The sequence below is a fragment of the Schistocerca nitens genome, unplaced genomic scaffold (assembly GCF_023898315.1).
Source record: "Schistocerca nitens isolate TAMUIC-IGC-003100 unplaced genomic scaffold, iqSchNite1.1 HiC_scaffold_281, whole genome shotgun sequence".
Taxonomy (NCBI): domain Eukaryota; kingdom Metazoa; phylum Arthropoda; class Insecta; order Orthoptera; family Acrididae; genus Schistocerca; species Schistocerca nitens.
The window spans coordinates 18545-38036 of NW_026045819.1; the positions used below are offsets into that span (position 1 = coordinate 18545).

General features: G+C 42.1%; 6 non-coding genes and 2 pseudogenes across 6 annotated transcripts; all 8 read right to left on the minus strand.

The window, feature by feature from the left end:
* Window positions 1-538: 538 nt before the first annotated feature.
* LOC126225011 (U6 spliceosomal RNA) lies at window positions 539-645 on the minus strand. The gene has a single exon (XR_007543608.1). It is a non-coding gene; the product is annotated as a U6 spliceosomal RNA (small nuclear RNA).
* Window positions 646-3139: 2494 nt separating this feature from the next.
* LOC126225013 (U6 spliceosomal RNA) lies at window positions 3140-3246 on the minus strand. The gene has a single exon (XR_007543609.1). It is a non-coding gene; the product is annotated as a U6 spliceosomal RNA (small nuclear RNA).
* Window positions 3247-5739: 2493 nt separating this feature from the next.
* On the minus strand, window positions 5740-5833 carry LOC126225029 (U6 spliceosomal RNA; annotated as a pseudogene).
* Window positions 5834-8326: 2493 nt separating this feature from the next.
* Window positions 8327-8420, minus strand: LOC126225030 (U6 spliceosomal RNA; annotated as a pseudogene).
* A 2493-nt stretch (window positions 8421-10913) lies between these two features.
* LOC126225027 (U6 spliceosomal RNA) lies at window positions 10914-11020 on the minus strand. The gene has a single exon (XR_007543622.1). It is a non-coding gene; the product is annotated as a U6 spliceosomal RNA (small nuclear RNA).
* Window positions 11021-13513: 2493 nt separating this feature from the next.
* On the minus strand, window positions 13514-13620 carry LOC126225026 (U6 spliceosomal RNA). The gene has a single exon (XR_007543621.1). It is a non-coding gene; the product is annotated as a U6 spliceosomal RNA (small nuclear RNA).
* Window positions 13621-16113: 2493 nt separating this feature from the next.
* Window positions 16114-16220, minus strand: LOC126225014 (U6 spliceosomal RNA). Its single transcript, XR_007543610.1, has one exon. It is a non-coding gene; the product is annotated as a U6 spliceosomal RNA (small nuclear RNA).
* A 2493-nt stretch (window positions 16221-18713) lies between these two features.
* LOC126225015 (U6 spliceosomal RNA) lies at window positions 18714-18820 on the minus strand. Its single transcript, XR_007543611.1, has one exon. It is a non-coding gene; the product is annotated as a U6 spliceosomal RNA (small nuclear RNA).
* Window positions 18821-19492: the final 672 nt, after the last annotated feature.

Genomic DNA, 19492 nt, shown 5'->3' on the forward strand with positions numbered 1-19492 from the left:
GTATTTAAGCAGTAGTCTGAGTGAAAGTATGTGAGTGAGAAAGATTTGGAACATGCAGCTATCTTGTGTAAAGTTGATGTCAGGTTTCCAAATGTTGTGTGTGGCAGTAGGTGTGTGTTATGAAATGACGTGATTGAGACAGTAGGAAGAGATGTTGTGCCAGCAGAGTGTGATACTGAGGAAGAGAAGAGGCTTTTGCCTGTGCTAGGCTTAGTCTTAGAATCGCTGTGATTTGTGTCACGTTTGCGAATGAGCTGAAGGGGTGCTAGTGACATGTACTTGTGTCAGTGTAGTTGTGGTTTTGGTGTGCTTGCTGAGTTGTTATTAGAGTGACATTTTAGATGTGCATTGGTGATGTAAGGGATAGGTTTATTGCCAGTTTTATCATGTTCTGTTGTGAATGAAAGAGAGTGGAGGAGAACTGCGTAAATGGACAGCATAGTTTGTGACAAGTGGGTGCAGATATGAAGAGAAACTTGTGTAGGTGGCTGAGGGTATTAGCAGCTGATGTGAGACATGAGAGAGTGAGATTGCGAAAAAAAATGTGGAACGCTTCACGATTTTGCGTGTCATCCTTGCGCAGGGGCCATGCTAATCTTCTCTGTATCGTTCCAATTTTAGTATATGTACCGCCGAAGCGAGTACATTCGAGGAGCCCTCTGAAATTGTATATATAGTTATGGCGTCGCGTCAAACATGGTTCGGCTTGGACGTAGCTTTACGCAGCTCTGGCGAGGATCACAAGGCCTGCCGAGTGCTAATCTGTGAATTAATTACTGCGAGGTGTCGTTCTTAGTAAGTGGCAGCTCTGTCAACTGTTTTATTTGGCAGTATTGGATGTAAAACTTAGATCGTAGAGTCGCTTGCTCTCGCAGCATCCACCCAGAGCAGCAGCAGGTTCACACAGCTGCCGCTAGGCGGCAGCAAGACGTGTTGGCACGTATGGTCGCCATGTTCTCACATCGCGAGTTTAGTGTCTCATAGGCATACCTATGAAACACACTTCTCTAATGTGTGGGATAAATGACGCTGATTGGAGCTGGTAGCAGGTCTTGAAGACTCTCAAAACAAGCGAATATTTTTGCGAAACTGTCTTCACTGCTAACACAAATTGCATTACTCTTTCAGTGGTACTTTCTTACGATACTAATCGATTTAATGACAGAGTGCGCATATGCAAGGCAACTTTTAACTCACACATCAAGTACACCACAAGAAGACACAGTCTGTGACCATGTACATTATTGAGTAACTCCTATTCATCCAATGGTGCCAGAAGACAATAGTGACTGCAAAAAGAGACACAGTAGCCTCACGAACCATTAAAACCACCATTCATATTGCACACTTTGAAACACAGCAGTGTAGGCCATTACTAGCGCATGGATGGGTGAATGCGAGTTGTGTGAGATAGTAGTAGGAATGATGGACATAGTTCCGTTTTCAGTACAATACCAGGTGATATATTTGTGTTGATCCAAGATTACACAGGGCAGGTCTACTTGGCAAGAGTGAAACACTGTGATGGAGATGTGTGAATGAGCCTAAAATATTGAGCGGACATGTGGTAAGAGAAACCAGGTTAGCATTGTGTTAGTAGCTGTAGTTATGTTCCTGTGAAATGTCAATCAGATGTAATCCAGTTTGGTGAATGTTGTTATTGCAGGAAGAATTGCTAGTGCAAAACAAAGAGTGATAGGTTTAGTATCTGAAAGCAGTTAATAACTGAGTAGCTACTGGTGTCATGTGACACAAACTGGTTTGTGATGTTGCTGTCTGTTCCAAAATCTTGAAGCTTGCTAGTGTTTTGTGTCTTGACTGCCTCTGTATTTGCTTATGTGCTAGAGCTTCTGTGTATGTGACATGATGAATATTGCATGCAGGGTTTGTCCAATCTTTCTGCTAGACACAGGATGAGAGGTGCATCAGCTGTAATTGTGAACAGCATCGACTTGTATGACATTGATGGGATTCAAAGTGCTGTCAAAATAGTAGAGCCTCACATCTAAATACTATATGTTAATATTAGCATACTGGTCTGCTTTCTAAACACTTCAGTGTTGTGGTATTCATTGGCTGACACTTTTGAATTTAATTTAGGTAACTATATGTAGTGGCAGATTGCCAGACATGTTTGTAAAATACTTTGTGTGTCGCACTAGTGAAATTTGTACATGACATGCTGGTGCACCACAGATTTGCTGTAATAGTTGGTTTTTAGGTGAAGGGCAGTGGCTTATTACACAGGCAGATATGCTTCAGTTAAGAATCTGATGAGGTGTCACCTGCAGTCTGTATTATGAGGCTGCAGCTGGACAGCAAGGCCACTAGGAGAGTTACTTGAAACATAATGTTAAATGAACTTCCTGTAAAGGGGTAACTTGCACACTTAATGATTAAAGAGACATCTACCTTCACATGTTTATTTATGCTGCTGAAACAATTATGGCATCAGCTGCAGCCATGAAGATGAATAAAGTTAAATGTTGTGGGTCTGTGTGCAGAAAGTATGTGATAGTGGCATACAGGCACCAGAAGCTTTGTAGGCGTTAGAGAAAAATAAATATTAGGTAATGCAAGCTAATTTTAGAGCGCTAGAGTGTATTTAAGCAGTAGTCTGAGTGAAAGTATGTGAGTGAGAAAGATTTGGAACATGCAGCTATCTTGTGTAAAGTTGATGTCAGGTTTCCAAATGTTGTGTGTGGCAGTAGGTGTGTGTTATGAAATGACGTGATTGAGACAGTAGGAAGAGATGTTGTGCCAGCAGAGTGTGATACTGAGGAAGAGAAGAGGCTTTTGCCTGTGCTAGGCTTAGTCTTAGACTCGCTGTGATTTGTGTCACGTTTGCGAATGAGCTGAAGGGGTGCTAGTGACATGTACTTGTGTCAGTGTGGTTGTGGTTTTGGTGTGCTTGCTGAGTTGTTATTAGAGTGACATTTTAGATGTGCATTGGTGATGTAAGGGATAGGTTTATTGCCAGTTTTATCATGTTCTGTTGTGAATGAAAGAGAGTGGAGGAGAACTGCGTAAATGGTCAGCATAGTTTGTGACAAGTGGGTGCAGATATGAAGCGAAACTTGTGTAGGTGGCTGAGGGTATTAGCAGCTGATGTGAGACATGAGAGAGTGAGATTGCGAAAAAAAATGTGGAACGCTTCACGATTTTGCGTGTCATCCTTGCGCAGGGGCCATGCTAATCTTCTCTGTATCGTTCCAATTTTAGTATATGTACCGCCGAAGCGAGTACATTCGAGGAGCCCTCTGAAATTGTATATATAGTTATGGCGTCGCGTCAAACATGGTTCGGCTTGGACGTAGCTTTACGCAGCTCTGGCGAGGATCACAAGGCCTGCCGAGTGCTAATCTGTGAATTAATTACTGCCAGGTGTCGTTCTTAGTAAGTGGCAGCTCTGTCAACTGTTTTATTTGGCAGTATTGGATGTAAAACTTAGATCGTAGAGTCGCTTGCTCTCGCAGCATCCACCCAGAGCAGCAGCAGGTTCACACAGCTGCCGCTAGGCGGCAGCAAGACGTGTTGGCACGTATGGTCGCCATGTTCTCACATCGCGAGTTTAGTGTCTCATAGGCATACCTATGAAACACACTTCTCTAATGTGTGGGATAAATGACGCTGATTGGAGCTGGTAGCAGGTCTTGAAGACTCTCAAAACAAGCGAATATTTTTGCGAAACTGTCTTCACTGCTAACACAAATTGCATTACTCTTTCAGTGGTACTTTCTTACGATACTAATCGATTTAATGACAGAGTGCGCATATGCAAGGCAACTTTTAACTCACACATCAAGTACACCACAAGAAGACACAGTCTGTGACCATGTACATTATTGAGTAACTCCTATTCATCCAATGGTGCCAGAAGACAATAGTGACTGCAAAAAGAGACACAGTAGCCTCACGAACCATTAAAACCACCATTCATATTGCACACTTTGAAACACAGCAGTGTAGGCCATTACTAGCGCATGGATGGGTGAATGCGAGTTGTGTGAGATAGTAGTAGGAATGATGGACATAGTTCCGTTTTCAGTACAATACCAGGTGATATATTTGTGTTGATCCAAGATTACACAGGGCAGGTCTACTTGGCAAGAGTGAAACACTGTGATGGAGATGTGTGAATGAGCCTAAAATATTGAGCGGACATGTGGTAAGAGAAACCAGGTTAGCATTGTGTTAGTAGCTGTAGTTATGTTCCTGTGAAATGTCAATCAGATGTAATCCAGTTTGGTGAATGTTGTTATTGCAGGAAGAATTGCTAGTGCAAAACAAAGAGTGATAGGTTTAGTATCTGAAAGCAGTTAATAACTGAGTAGCTACTGGTGTCATGTGACACAAACTGGTTTGTGATGTTGCTGTCTGTTCCAAAATCTTGAAGCTTGCTAGTGTTTTGTGTCTTGACTGCCTCTGTATTTGCTTATGTGCTAGAGCTTCTGTGTATGTGACATGATGAATATTGCATGCAGGGTTTGTCCAATCTTTCTGCTAGACACAGGATGAGAGGTGCATCAGCTGTAATTGTGAACAGCATCGACTTGTATGACATTGATGGGATTCAAAGTGCTGTCAAAATAGTAGAGCCTCACATCTAAATACTATATGTTAATATTAGCATACTGGTCTGCTTTCTAAACACTTCAGTGTTGTGGTATTCATTGGCTGACACTTTTGAATTTAATTTAGGTAACTATATGTAGTGGCAGATTGCCAGACATGTTTGTAAAATACTTTGTGTGTCGCACTAGTGAAATTTGTACATGACATGCTGGTGCACCACAGATTTGCTGTAATAGTTGGTTTTTAGGTGAAGGGCAGTGGCTTATTACACAGGCAGATATGCTTCAGTTAAGAATCTGATGAGGTGTCACCTGCAGTCTGTATTATGAGGCTGCAGCTGGACAGCAAGGCCACTAGGAGAGTTACTTGAAACATAATGTTAAATGAACTTCCTGTAAAGGGGTAACTTGCACACTTAATGATTAAAGAGACATCTACCTTCACATGTTTATTTATGCTGCTGAAACAATTATGGCATCAGCTGCAGCCATGAAGATGAATAAAGTTAAATGTTGTGGGTCTGTGTGCAGAAAGTATGTGATAGTGGCATACAGGCACCAGAAGCTTTGTAGGCGTTAGAGAAAAATAAATATTAGGTAATGCAAGCTAATTTTAGAGCGCTAGAGTGTATTTAAGCAGTAGTCTGAGTGAAAGTATGTGAGTGAGAAAGATTTGGAACATGCAGCTATCTTGTGTAAAGTTGATGTCAGGTTTCCAAATGTTGTGTGTGGCAGTAGGTGTGTGTTATGAAATGACGTGATTGAGACAGTAGGAAGAGATGTTGTGCCAGCAGAGTGTGATACTGAGGAAGAGAAGAGGCTTTTGCCTGTGCTAGGCTTAGTCTTAGACTCGCTGTGATTTGTGTCACGTTTGCGAATGAGCTGAAGGGGTGCTAGTGACATGTACTTGTGTCAGTGTGGTTGTGGTTTTGGTGTGCTTGCTGAGTTGTTATTAGAGTGACATTTTAGATGTGCATTGGTGATGTAAGGGATAGGTTTATTGCCAGTTTTATCATGTTCTGTTGTGAATGAAAGAGAGTGGAGGAGAACTGCGTAAATGGTCAGCATAGTTTGTGACAAGTGGGTGCAGATATGAAGCGAAACTTGTGTAGGTGGCTGAGGGTATTAGCAGCTGATGTGAGACATGAGAGAGTGAGATTGCGAAAAAAATGTGGAACGCTTCACGATTTTGCGTGTCATCCATGCTAATCTTCTCTGTATCGTTCCAATTTTAGTATATGTACCGCCGAAGCGAGTACATTCGAGGAGCCCTCTGAAATTGTATATATAGTTATGGCGTCGCGTCAAACATGGTTCGGCTTGGACGTAGCTTTACGCAGCTCTGGCGAGGATCACAAGGCCTGCCGAGTGCTAATCTGTGAATTAATTACTGCGAGGTGTCGTTCTTAGTAAGTGGCAGCTCTGTCAACTGTTTTATTTGGCAGTATTGGATGTAAAACTTAGATCGTAGAGTCGCTTGCTCTCGCAGCATCCACCCAGAGCAGCAGCAGGTTCACACAGCTGCCGCTAGGCGGCAGCAAGACGTGTTGGCACGTATGGTCGCCATGTTCTCACATCGCGAGTTTAGTGTCTCATAGGCATACCTATGAAACACACTTCTCTAATGTGTGGGATAAATGACGCTGATTGGAGCTGGTAGCAGGTCTTGAAGACTCTCAAAACAAGCGAATATTTTTGCGAAACTGTCTTCACTGCTAACACAAATTGCATTACTCTTTCAGTGGTACTTTCTTACGATACTAATCGATTTAATGACAGAGTGCGCATATGCAAGGCAACTTTTAACTCACACATCAAGTACACCACAAGAAGACACAGTCTGTGACCATGTACATTATTGAGTAACTCCTATTCATCCAATGGTGCCAGAAGACAATAGTGACTGCAAAAAGAGACACAGTAGCCTCACGAACCATTAAAACCACCATTCATATTGCACACTTTGAAACACAGCAGTGTAGGCCATTACTAGCGCATGGATGGGTGAATGCGAGTTGTGTGAGATAGTAGTAGGAATGATGGACATAGTTCCGTTTTCAGTACAATACCAGGTGATATATTTGTGTTGATCCAAGATTACACAGGGCAGGTCTACTTGGCAAGAGTGAAACACTGTGATGGAGATGTGTGAATGAGCCTAAAATATTGAGCGGACATGTGGTAAGAGAAACCAGGTTAGCATTGTGTTAGTAGCTGTAGTTATGTTCCTGTGAAATGTCAATCAGATGTAATCCAGTTTGGTGAATGTTGTTATTGCAGGAAGAATTGCTAGTGCAAAACAAAGAGTGATAGGTTTAGTATCTGAAAGCAGTTAATAACTGAGTAGCTACTGGTGTCATGTGACACAAACTGGTTTGTGATGTTGCTGTCTGTTCCAAAATCTTGAAGCTTGCTAGTGTTTTGTGTCTTGACTGCCTCTGTATTTGCTTATGTGCTAGAGCTTCTGTGTATGTGACATGATGAATATTGCATGCAGGGTTTGTCCAATCTTTCTGCTAGACACAGGATGAGAGGTGCATCAGCTGTAATTGTGAACAGCATCGACTTGTATGACATTGATGGGATTCAAAGTGCTGTCAAAATAGTAGAGCCTCACATCTAAATACTATATGTTAATATTAGCATACTGGTCTGCTTTCTAAACACTTCAGTGTTGTGGTATTCATTGGCTGACACTTTTGAATTTAATTTAGGTAACTATATGTAGTGGCAGATTGCCAGACATGTTTGTAAAATACTTTGTGTGTCGCACTAGTGAAATTTGTACATGACATGCTGGTGCACCACAGATTTGCTGTAATAGTTGGTTTTTAGGTGAAGGGCAGTGGCTTATTACACAGGCAGATATGCTTCAGTTAAGAATCTGATGAGGTGTCACCTGCAGCCTGTATTATGAGGCTGCAGCTGGACAGCAAGGCCACTAGGAGAGTTACTTGAAACATAATGTTAAATGAACTTCCTGTAAAGGGGTAACTTGCACACTTAATGATTAAAGAGACATCTACCTTCACATGTTTATTTATGCTGCTGAAACAATTATGGCATCAGCTGCAGCCATGAAGATGAATAAAGTTAAATGTTGTGGGTCTGTGTGCAGAAAGTATGTGATAGTGGCATACAGGCACCAGAAGCTTTGTAGGCGTTAGAGAAAAATAAATATTAGGTAATGCAAGCTAATTTTAGAGCGCTAGAGTGTATTTAAGCAGTAGTCTGAGTGAAAGTATGTGAGTGAGAAAGATTTGGAACATGCAGCTATCTTGTGTAAAGTTGATGTCAGGTTTCCAAATGTTGTGTGTGGCAGTAGGTGTGTGTTATGAAATGACGTGATTGAGACAGTAGGAAGAGATGTTGTGCCAGCAGAGTGTGATACTGAGGAAGAGAAGAGGCTTTTGCCTGTGCTAGGCTTAGTCTTAGACTCGCTGTGATTTGTGTCACGTTTGCGAATGAGCTGAAGGGGTGCTAGTGACATGTACTTGTGTCAGTGTGGTTGTGGTTTTGGTGTGCTTGCTGAGTTGTTATTAGAGTGACATTTTAGATGTGCATTGGTGATGTAAGGGATAGGTTTATTGCCAGTTTTATCATGTTCTGTTGTGAATGAAAGAGAGTGGAGGAGAACTGCGTAAATGGTCAGCATAGTTTGTGACAAGTGGGTGCAGATATGAAGCGAAACTTGTGTAGGTGGCTGAGGGTATTAGCAGCTGATGTGAGACATGAGAGAGTGAGATTGCGAAAAAAATGTGGAACGCTTCACGATTTTGCGTGTCATCCATGCTAATCTTCTCTGTATCGTTCCAATTTTAGTATATGTACCGCCGAAGCGAGTACATTCGAGGAGCCCTCTGAAATTGTATATATAGTTATGGCGTCGCGTCAAACATGGTTCGGCTTGGACGTAGCTTTACGCAGCTCTGGCGAGGATCACAAGGCCTGCCGAGTGCTAATCTGTGAATTAATTACTGCGAGGTGTCGTTCTTAGTAAGTGGCAGCTCTGTCAACTGTTTTATTTGGCAGTATTGGATGTAAAACTTAGATCGTAGAGTCGCTTGCTCTCGCAGCATCCACCCAGAGCAGCAGCAGGTTCACACAGCTGCCGCTAGGCGGCAGCAAGACGTGTTGGCACGTATGGTCGCCATGTTCTCACATCGCGAGTTTAGTGTCTCATAGGCATACCTATGAAACACACTTCTCTAATGTGTGGGATAAATGACGCTGATTGGAGCTGGTAGCAGGTCTTGAAGACTCTCAAAACAAGCGAATATTTTTGCGAAACTGTCTTCACTGCTAACACAAATTGCATTACTCTTTCAGTGGTACTTTCTTACGATACTAATCGATTTAATGACAGAGTGCGCATATGCAAGGCAACTTTTAACTCACACATCAAGTACACCACAAGAAGACACAGTCTGTGACCATGTACATTATTGAGTAACTCCTATTCATCCAATGGTGCCAGAAGACAATAGTGACTGCAAAAAGAGACACAGTAGCCTCACGAACCATTAAAACCACCATTCATATTGCACACTTTGAAACACAGCAGTGTAGGCCATTACTAGCGCATGGATGGGTGAATGCGAGTTGTGTGAGATAGTAGTAGGAATGATGGACATAGTTCCGTTTTCAGTACAATACCAGGTGATATATTTGTGTTGATCCAAGATTACACAGGGCAGGTCTACTTGGCAAGAGTGAAACACTGTGATGGAGATGTGTGAATGAGCCTAAAATATTGAGCGGACACGTGGTAAGAGAAACCAGGTTAGCATTGTGTTAGTAGCTGTAGTTATGTTCCTGTGAAATGTCAATCAGATGTAATCCAGTTTGGTGAATGTTGTTATTGCAGGAAGAATTGCTAGTGCAAAACAAAGAGTGATAGGTTTAGTATCTGAAAGCAGTTAATAACTGAGTAGCTACTGGTGTCATGTGACACAAACTGGTTTGTGATGTTGCTGTCTGTTCCAAAATCTTGAAGCTTGCTAGTGTTTTGTGTCTTGACTGCCTCTGTATTTGCTTATGTGCTAGAGCTTCTGTGTATGTGACATGATGAATATTGCATGCAGGGTTTGTCCAATCTTTCTGCTAGACACAGGATGAGAGGTGCATCAGCTGTAATTGTGAACAGCATCGACTTGTATGACATTGATGGGATTCAAAGTGCTGTCAAAATAGTAGAGCCTCACATCTAAATACTATATGTTAATATTAGCATACTGGTCTGCTTTCTAAACACTTCAGTGTTGTGGTATTCATTGGCTGACACTTTTGAATTTAATTTAGGTAACTATATGTAGTGGCAGATTGCCAGACATGTTTGTAAAATACTTTGTGTGTCGCACTAGTGAAATTTGTACATGACATGCTGGTGCACCACAGATTTGCTGTAATAGTTGGTTTTTAGGTGAAGGGCAGTGGCTTATTACACAGGCAGATATGCTTCAGTTAAGAATCTGATGAGGTGTCACCTGCAGCCTGTATTATGAGGCTGCAGCTGGACAGCAAGGCCTCTAGGAGAGTTACTTGAAACATAATGTTAAATGAACTTCCTGTAAAGGGGTAACTTGCACACTTAATGATTAAAGAGACATCTACCTTCACATGTTTATTTATGCTGCTGAAACAATTATGGCATCAGCTGCAGCCATGAAGATGAATAAAGTTAAATGTTGTGGGTCTGTGTGCAGAAAGTATGTGATAGTGGCATACAGGCACCAGAAGCTTTGTAGGCGTTAGAGAAAAATAAATATTAGGTAATGCAAGCTAATTTTAGAGCGCTAGAGTGTATTTAAGCAGTAGTCTGAGTGAAAGTATGTGAGTGAGAAAGATTTGGAACATGCAGCTATCTTGTGTAAAGTTGATGTCAGGTTTCCAAATGTTGTGTGTGGCAGTACGTGTGTGTTATGAAATGACGTGATTGAGACAGTAGGAAGAGATGTTGTGCCAGCAGAGTGTGATACTGAGGAAGAGAAGAGGCTTTTGCCTGTGCTAGGCTTAGTCTTAGAATCGCTGTGATTTGTGTCACGTTTGCGAATGAGCTGAAGGGGTGCTAGTGACATGTACTTGTGTCAGTGTAGTTGTGGTTTTGGTGTGCTTGCTGAGTTGTTATTAGAGTGACATTTTAGATGTGCATTGGTGATGTGAGGGATAGGTTTATTGCCAGTTTTATCATGTTCTGTTGTGAATGAAAGAGAGTGGAGGAGAACTGCGTAAATGGACAGCATAGTTTGTGACAAGTGGGTGCAGATATGAAGCGAAACTTGTGTAGGTGGCTGAGGGTATTAGCAGCTGATGTGAGACATGAGAGAGTGAGATTGCGAAAAAAATGTGAAACGCTTCACGATTTTGCGTGTCATCCCTGCGCAGGGGCCATGCTAATCTTCTCTGTATCGTTCCAATTTTAGTATATGTACCGCCGAAGCGAGTACATTCGAGGAGCCCTCTGAAATTGTATATATAGTTATGGCGTCGCGTCAAACATGGTTCGGCTTGGACGTAGCTTTACGCAGCTCTGGTGAGGATCACAAGGCCTGCCGAGTGCTAATCTGTGAATTAATTACTGCGAGGTGTCGTTCTTAGTAAGTGGCAGCTCTGTCAACTGTTTTATTTGGCAGTATTGGATGTAAAACTTAGATCGTAGAGTCGCTTGCTCTCGCAGCATCCACCCAGAGCAGCAGCAGGTTCACACAGTTGCCGCTAGGCGGCAGCAAGACGTGTTGGCACGTATTGTCGCCATGTTCTCACATCGCGAGTTTAGTGTCTCATAGGCATACCTATGAAACACACTTCTCTAATGTGTGGGATAAATGACGCTGATTGGAGCTGGTAGCAGGTCTTGAAGACTCTCAAAACAAGCGAATATTTTTGCGAAACTGTCTTCACTGCTAACACAAATTGCATTACTCTTTCAGTGGTACTTTCTTACGATACTAATCGATTTAATGACAGAGTGCGCATATGCAAGGCAACTTTTAACTCACACATCAAGTACACCACAAGAAGACACAGTCTGTGACCATGTACATTATTGAGTAACTCCTATTCATCCAATGGTGCCAGAAGACAATAGTGACTGCAAAAAGAGACACAGTAGCCTCACGAACCATTAAAACCACCATTCATATTGCACACTTGGAAACACAGCAGTGTAGGCCATTACTAGCGCATGGATGGGTGAATGCGAGTTGTGTGAGATAGTAGTAGGAATGATGGACATAGTTCCGTTTTCAGTACAATACCAGGTGATATATTTGTGTTGATCCAAGATTACACAGGGCAGGTCTACTTGGCAAGAGTGAAACACTGTGATGGAGATGTGTGAATGAGCCTAAAATATTGAGCGGACATGTGGTAAGAGAAACCAGGTTAGCATTGTGTTAGTAGCTGTAGTTATGTTCCTGTGAAATGTCAATCAGATGTAATCCAGTTTGGTGAATGTTGTTATTGCAGGAAGAATTGCTAGTGCAAAACAAAGAGTGATAGGTTTAGTATCTGAAAGCAGTTAATAACTGAGTAGCTACTGGTGTCATGTGACACAAACTGGTTTGTGATGTTGCTGTCTGTTCCAAAATCTTGAAGCTTGCTAGTGTTTTGTGTCTTGACTGCCTCTGTATTTGCTTATGTGCTAGAGCTTCTGTGTATGTGACATGATGAATATTGCATGCAGGGTTTGTCCAATCTTTCTGCTAGACACAGGATGAGAGGTGCATCAGCTGTAATTGTGAACAGCATCGACTTGTATGACATTGATGGGATTCAAAGTGCTGTCAAAATAGTAGAGCCTCACATCTAAATACTATATGTTAATATTAGCATACTGGTCTGCTTTCTAAACACTTCAGTGTTGTGGTATTCATTGGCTGACACTTTTGAATTTAATTTAGGTAACTATATGTAGTGGCAGATTGCCAGACATGTTTGTAAAATACTTTGTGTGTCGCACTAGTGAAATTTGTACATGACATGCTGGTGCACCACAGATTTGCTGTAATAGTTGGTTTTTAGGTGAAGGGCAGTGGCTTATTACACAGGCAGATATGCTTCAGTTAAGAATCTGATGAGGTGTCACCTGCAGCCTGTATTATGAGGCTGCAGCTGGACAGCAAGGCCTCTAGGAGAGTTACTTGAAACATAATGTTAAATGAACTTCCTGTAAAGGGGTAACTTGCACACTTAATGATTAAAGAGACATCTACCTTCACATGTTTATTTATGCTGCTGAAACAATTATGGCATCAGCTGCAGCCATGAAGATGAATAAAGTTAAATGTTGTGGGTCTGTGTGCAGAAAGTATGTGATAGTGGCATACAGGCACCAGAAGCTTTGTAGGCGTTAGAGAAAAATAAATATTAGGTAATGCAAGCTAATTTTAGAGCGCTAGAGTGTATTTAAGCAGTAGTCTGAGTGAAAGTATGTGAGTGAGAAAGATTTGGAACATGCAGCTATCTTGTGTAAAGTTGATGTCAGGTTTCCAAATGTTGTGTGTGGCAGTAGGTGTGTGTTATGAAATGACGTGATTGAGACAGTAGGAAGAGATGTTGTGCCAGCAGAGTGTGATACTGAGGAAGAGAAGAGGCTTTTGCCTGTGCTAGGCTTAGTCTTAGACTCGCTGTGATTTGTGTCACGTTTGCGAATGAGCTGAAGGGGTGCTAGTGACATGTACTTGTGTCAGTGTAGTTGTGGTTTTGGTGTGCTTGCTGAGTTGTTATTAGAGTGACATTTTAGATGTGCATTGGTGATGTAAGGGATAGGTTTATTGCCAGTTTTATCATGTTCTGTTGTGAATGAAAGAGAGTGGAGGAGAACTGCGTAAATGGACAGCATAGTTTGTGACAAGTGGGTGCAGATATGAAGCGAAACTTGTGTAGGTGGCTGAGGGTATTAGCAGCTGATGTGAGACATGAGAGAGTGAGATTGCGAAAGAAATGTGGAACGCTTCACGATTTTGCGTGTCATCCTTGCGCAGGGGCCATGCTAATCTTCTCTGTATCGTTCCAATTTTAGTATATGTACCGCCGAAGCGAGTACATTCGAGGAGCCCTCTGAAATTGTATATATAGTTATGGCGTCGCGTCAAACATGGTTCGGCTTGGACGTAGCTTTACGCAGCTCTGGTGAGGATCACAAGGCCTGCCGAGTGCTAATCTGTGAATTAATTACTGCGAGGTGTCGTTCTTAGTAAGTGGCAGCTCTGTGAACTGTTTTATTTGGCAGTATTGGATGTAAAACTTAGATCGTAGAGTCGCTTGCTCTCGCAGCATCCACCCAGAGCAGCAGCAGGTTCACACAGCTGCCGCTAGGCGGCAGCAAGACGTGTTGGCACGTATTGTCGCCATGTTCTCACATCGCGAGTTTAGTGTCTCATAGGCATACCTATGAAACACACTTCTCTAATGTGTGGGATAAATGACGCTGATTGGAGCTGGTAGCAGGTCTTGAAGACTCTCAAAACAAGCGAATATTTTTGCGAAACTGTCTTCACTGCTAACACAAATTGCATTACTCTTTCAGTGGTACTTTCTTACGATACTAATCGATTTAATGACAGAGTGCGCATATGCAAGGCAACTTTTAACTCACACATCAAGTACACCACAAGAAGACACAGTCTGTGACCATGTACATTATTGAGTAACTCCTATTCATCCAATGGTGCCAGAAGACAATAGTGACTGCAAAAAGAGACACAGTAGCCTCACGAACCATTAAAACCACCATTCATATTGCACACTTTGAAACACAGCAGTGTAGGCCATTACTAGCGCATGGATGGGTGAATGCGAGTTGTGTGAGATAGTAGTAGGAATGATGGACATAGTTCCGTTTTCAGTACAATACCAGGTGATATATTTGTGTTGATCCAAGATTACACAGGGCAGGTCTACTTGGCAAGAGTGAAACACTGTGATGGAGATGTGTGAATGAGCCTAAAATATTGAGCGGACATGTGGTAAGAGAAACCAGGTTAGCATTGTGTTAGTAGCTGTAGTTATGTTCCTGTGAAATGTCAATCAGATGTAATCCAGTTTGGTGAATGTTGTTATTGCAGGAAGAATTGCTAGTGCAAAACAAAGAGTGATAGGTTTAGTATCTGAAAGCAGTTAATAACTGAGTAGCTACTGGTGTCATGTGACACAAACTGGTTTGTGATGTTGCTGTCTGTTCCAAAATCTTGAAGCTTGCTAGTGTTTTGTGTCTTGACTGCCTCTGTATTTGCTTATGTGCTAGAGCTTCTGTGTATGTGACATGATGAATATTGCATGCAGGGTTTGTCCAATCTTTCTGCTAGACACAGGATGAGAGGTGCATCAGCTGTAATTGTGAACAGCATCGACTTGTATGACATTGATGGGATTCAAAGTGCTGTCAAAATAGTAGAGCCTCACATCTAAATACTATATGTTAATATTAGCATACTGGTCTGCTTTCTAAACACTTCAGTGTTGTGGTATTCATTGGCTGACACTTTTGAATTTAATTTAGGTAACTATATGTAGTGGCAGATTGCCAGACATGTTTGTAAAATACTTTGTGTGTCGCACTAGTGAAATTTGTACATGACATGCTGGTGCACCACAGATTTGCTGTAATAGTTGGTTTTTAGGTGAAGGGCAGTGGCTTATTACACAGGCAGATATGCTTCAGTTAAGAATCTGATGAGGTGTCACCTGCAGCCTGTATTATGAGGCTGCAGCTGGACAGCAAGGCCTCTAGGAGAGTTACTTGAAACATAATGTTAAATGAACTTCCTGTAAAGGGGTAACTTGCACACTTAATGATTAAAGAGACATCTACCTTCACATGTTTATTTATGCTGCTGAAACAATTATGGCATCAGCTGCAGCCATGAAGATGAATAAAGTTAAATGTTGTGGGTCTGTGTGCAGAAAGTATGTGATAGTGGCATACAGGCACCAGAAGCTTTGTAGGCGTTAGAGAAAAATAAATATTAGGTAATGCAAGCTAATTTTAGAGCGCTAGAGTGTATTTAAGCAGTAGTCTGAGTGAAAGTATGTGAGTGAGAAAGATTTGGAACATGCAGCTATCTTGTGTAAAGTTGATGTCAGGTTTCCAAATGTTGTGTGTGGCAGTAGGTGTGTGTTATGAAATGACGTGATTGAGACAGTAGGAAGAGATGTTGTGCCAGCAGAGTGTGATACTGAGGAAGAGAAGAGGCTTTTGCCTGTGCTAGGCTTAGTCTTAGACTCGCTGTGATTTGTGTCACGTTTGCGAATGAGCTGAAGGGGTGCTAGTGACATGTACTTGTGTCAGTGTAGTTGTGGTTTTGGTGTGCTTGCTGAGTTGTTATTAGAGTGACATTTTAGATGTGCATTGGTGATGTAAGGGATAGGTTTATTGCCAGTTTTATCATGTTCTGTTGTGAATGAAAGAGAGTGGAGGAGAACTGCGTAAATGGACAGCATAGTTTGTGACAAGTGGGTGCAGATATGAAGCGAAACTTGTGTAGGTGGCTGAGGGTATTAGCAGCTGATGTGAGACATGAGAGAGTGAGATTGCGAAAAAAATGTGGAACGCTTCACGATTTTGCGTGTCATCCTTGCGCAGGGGCCATGCTAATCTTCTCTGTATCGTTCCAATTTTAGTATATGTACCGCCGAAGCGAGTACATTCGAGGAGCCCTCTGAAATTGTATATATAGTTATGGCGTCGCGTCAAACATGGTTCGGCTTGGACGTAGCTTTACGCAGCTCTGGTGAGGATCACAAGGCCTGCCGAGTGCTAATCTGTGAATTAATTACTGCGAGGTGTCGTTCTTAGTAAGTGGCAGCTCTGTGAACTGTTTTATTTGGCAGTATTGGATGTAAAACTTAGATCGTAGAGTCGCTTGCTCTCGCAGCATCCACCCAGAGCAGCAGCAGGTTCACACAGCTGCCGCTAGGCGGCAGCAAGACGTGTTGGCACGTATTGTCGCCATGTTCTCACATCGCGAGTTTAGTGTCTCATAGGCATACCTATGAAACACACTTCTCTAATGTGTGGGATAAATGACGCTGATTGGAGCTGGTAGCAGGTCTTGAAGACTCTCAAAACAAGCGAATATTTTTGCGAAACTGTCTTCACTGCTAACACAAATTGCATTACTCTTTCAGTGGTACTTTCTTACGATACTAATCGATTTAATGACAGAGTGCGCATATGCAAGGCAACTTTTAACTCACACATCAAGTACACCACAAGAAGACACAGTCTGTGACCATGTACATTATTGAGTAACTCCTATTCATCCAATGGTGCCAGAAGACAATAGTGACTGCAAAAAGAGACACAGTAGCCTCACGAACCATTAAAACCACCATTCATATTGCACACTTGGAAACACAGCAGTGTAGGCCATTACTAGCGCATGGATGGGTGAATGCGAGTTGTGTGAGATAGTAGTAGGAATGATGGACATAGTTCCGTTTTCAGTACAATACCAGGTGATATATTTGTGTTGATCCAAGATTACACAGGGCAGGTCTACTTGGCAAGAGTGAAACACTGTGATGGAGATGTGTGAATGAGCCTAAAATATTGAGCGGACATGTGGTAAGAGAAACCAGGTTAGCATTGTGTTAGTAGCTGTAGTTATGTTCCTGTGAAATGTCAATCAGATGTAATCCAGTTTGGTGAATGTTGTTATTGCAGGAAGAATTGCTAGTGCAAAACAAAGAGTGATAGGTTTAGTATCTGAAAGCAGTTAATAACTGAGTAGCTACTGGTGTCATGTGACACAAACTGGTTTGTGATGTTGCTGTCTGTTCCAAAATCTTGAAGCTTGCTAGTGTTTTGTGTCTTGACTGCCTCTGTATTTGCTTATGTGCTAGAGCTTCTGTGTATGTGACATGATGAATATTGCATGCAGGGTTTGTCCAATCTTTCTGCTAGACACAGGATGAGAGGTGCATCAGCTGTAATTGTGAACAGCATCGACTTGTATGACATTGATGGGATTCAAAGTGCTGTCAAAATAGTAGAGCCTCACATCTAAATACTATATGTTAATATTAGCATACTGGTCTGCTTTCTAAACACTTCAGTGTTGTGGTATTCATTGGCTGACACTTTTGAATTTAATTTAGGTAACTATATGTAGTGGCAGATTGCCAGACATGTTTGTAAAATACTTTGTGTGTCGCACTAGTGAAATTTGTACATGACATGCTGGTGCACCACAGATTTGCTGTAATAGTTGGTTTTTAGGTGAAGGGCAGTGGCTTATTACACAGGCAGATATGCTTCAGTTAAGAATCTGATGAGGTGTCACCTGCAGCCTGTATTATGAGGCTGCAGCTGGACAGCAAGGCCTCTAGGAGAGTTACTTGAAACATAATGTTAAATGAACTTCCTGTAAAGGGGTAACTTGCACACTTAATGATTAAAGAGACATCTACCTTCACATGTTTATTTATGCTGCTGAAACAATTATGGCATCAGCTGCAGCCATGAAGATGAATAAAGTTAAATGTTGTGGGTCTGTGTGCAGAAAGTATGTGATAGTGGCATACAGGCACCAGAAGCTTTGTAGGCGTTAGAGAAAAATAAATATTAGGTAATGCAAGCTAATTTTAGAGCGCTAGAGTGTATTTAAGCAGTAGTCTGAGTGAAAGTATGTGAGTGAGAAAGATTTGGAACATGCAGCTATCTTGTGTAAAGTTGATGTCAGGTTTCCAAATGTTGTGTGTGGCAGTAGGTGTGTGTTATGAAATGACGTGATTGAGACAGTAGGAAGAGATGTTGTGCCAGCAGAGTGTGATACTGAGGAAGAGAAGAGGCTTTTGCCTGTGCTAGGCTTAGTCTTAGACTCGCTGTGATTTGTGTCACGTTTGCGAATGAGCTGAAGGGGTGCTAGTGACATGTACTTGTGTCAGTGTAGTTGTGGTTTTGGTGTGCTTGCTGAGTTGTTATTAGAGTGACATTTTAGATGTGCATTGGTGATGTAAGGGATAGGTTTATTGCCAGTTTTATCATGTTCTGTTGTGAATGAAAGAGAGTGGAGGAGAACTGCGTAAATGGACAGCATAGTTTGTGACAAGTGGGTGCAGATATGAAGCGAAACTTGTGTAGGTGGCTGAGGGTATTAGCAGCTGATGTGAGACATGAGAGAGTGAGATTGCGAAAAAAATGTGGAACGCTTCACGATTTTGCGTGTCATCCTTGCGCAGGGGCCATGCTAATCTTCTCTGTATCGTTCCAATTTTAGTATATGTACCGCCGAAGCGAGTACATTCGAGGAGCCCTCTGAAATTGTATATATAGTTATGGCGTCGCGTCAAACATGGTTCGGCTTGGACGTAGCTTTACGCAGCTCTGGTGAGGATCACAAGGCCTGCCGAGTGCTAATCTGTGAATTAATTACTGCGAGGTGTCGTTCTTAGTAAGTGGCAGCTCTGTGAACTGTTTTATTTGGCAGTATTGGATGTAAAACTTAGATCGTAGAGTCGCTTGCTCTCGCAGCATCCACCCAGAGCAGCAGCAGGTTCACACAGCTGCCGCTAGGCGGCAGCAAGACGTGTTGGCACGTATTGTCGCCATGTTCTCACATCGCGAGTTTAGTGTCTCATAGGCATACCTATGAAACACACTTCTCTAATGTGTGGGATAAATGACGCTGATTGGAGCTGGTAGCAGGTCTTGAAGACTCTCAAAACAAGCGAATATTTTTGCGAAACTGTCTTCACTGCTAACACAAATTGCATTACTCTTTCAGTGGTACTTTCTTACGATACTAATCGATTTAATGACAGAGTGCGCATATGCAAGGCAACTTTTAACTCACACATCAAGTACACCACAAGAAGACACAGTCTGTGACCATGTACATTATTGAGTAACTCCTATTCATCCAATGGTGCCAGAAGACAATAGTGACTGCAAAAAGAGACACAGTAGCCTCACG